Source organism: Triticum dicoccoides, chromosome 6B (assembly GCF_002162155.2).
Source record: "Triticum dicoccoides isolate Atlit2015 ecotype Zavitan chromosome 6B, WEW_v2.0, whole genome shotgun sequence".
Lineage (NCBI taxonomy): Eukaryota > Viridiplantae > Streptophyta > Magnoliopsida > Poales > Poaceae > Triticum > Triticum dicoccoides.
The window spans coordinates 55,544,331-55,545,704 of NC_041391.1; positions in this window are offsets into that span (position 1 = coordinate 55,544,331).

A 1,374-nucleotide genomic window follows, 5' to 3' on the forward strand; every position below is an offset into this window, starting at 1 on the left:
TTTTTGGAGTTTCATAAATTATTTCATAAATATATTATTTAAAAATTGTTTCGGATTGTTTGCAGTGGACTCGACTGGGCCAGTGCACCAGACATGAAGCGAGTTTCTTTCCTTAAAACGCGACGTAAAAATTCTTTCTTTCTTTTCCTTAATGGGCGACGTAATAATTCCAAAACAAAAAAAATATGTTGTGGAGTCGAACTTGGGACCTAGTAGCCACTACACCAGACGACTATGACTGACATAGTCAGAGGCCCGAAATATTTAATCAGAAACCAAAGCGTCGAACTTTGAAAACATTTTTTAGGGGCAAACAATTATTGAAAATGTATTTATTTATGAAATCTTTGAACATTTTATAAAGTGCGAGAACTTTTTGAAAATTTTGAATACTTTAAAAAAAGCAACAACTTTGAAAAAGTGAACACCTTTATAAACATTTTTTGAAACCTGAACAAAATTTTAAAGTGCAAACACTTTTCGAAACATAAATTTTTTCTGCAACCTGAACAAAATTTTAAAGTGCGGACACGTTTTGATACATAAACATTTTCTGAAACCTGGAAATATTTTGTGACATTTAAAAAATATCTCAAGTTTTATAAAATGTATGGGCCAATCCAAATGTTTATACAATGTATAATAATATTTGTGTGATTCAAAAAAATGTTTTATACATTCAAAAAAATGTAAAATTTCAAGAATGATCACGAGTTCCAAAAATTGTGCCTGTGACATTTTTAAAAGAATGTGTTTACAATGTAAAAATATGTTGCGTGATGTAAAAAAATGTGTCATAACCTTAACAGAATATATGTGGCATGTCCTTGAAAAAAGTGTATGCAAATTTAAAAATGTTGAACCATGTAAAAGAATGTTGTGTAGTTTTATAAAATGTTTATTGTCATGAAGAAAATGTAAAACATATAGTTGAAAAAATATTACCATGCATTCAATTTTTTTTTGAAAACATGTAATTTATAAATGTACATAATGTATTTTAAAATATCAAAGTTTATCCAAAAATATTTAATGTGTGCGTTAAAAATGTACATTGGGTGCTGAGAAAAATTAGACACGTGTAAAAAATGAAAAAGAAAAGAAAAAGAAAAAGGAAGAAACTAAGAAAACCAGATTAGTGCGCGGGCAAGCAACTCGCTGCTGGGCCGGCCCAACTCAGCAAATCCCGACTATGAGTTGAAAATAACTACATTGCTCAAAGCATCGAAAAGCACATTAGAAACTTGAGTATTGAGATAAGAGTTTTTTTCGTCCTCTAAAGATAATCTTTGGGGATCCTTTGGAGGAGAAAAACCCATATCTACAATTCGCTCTAAATTTGGGTCCATGACCCTAAAGAGATTAAGCATGTGA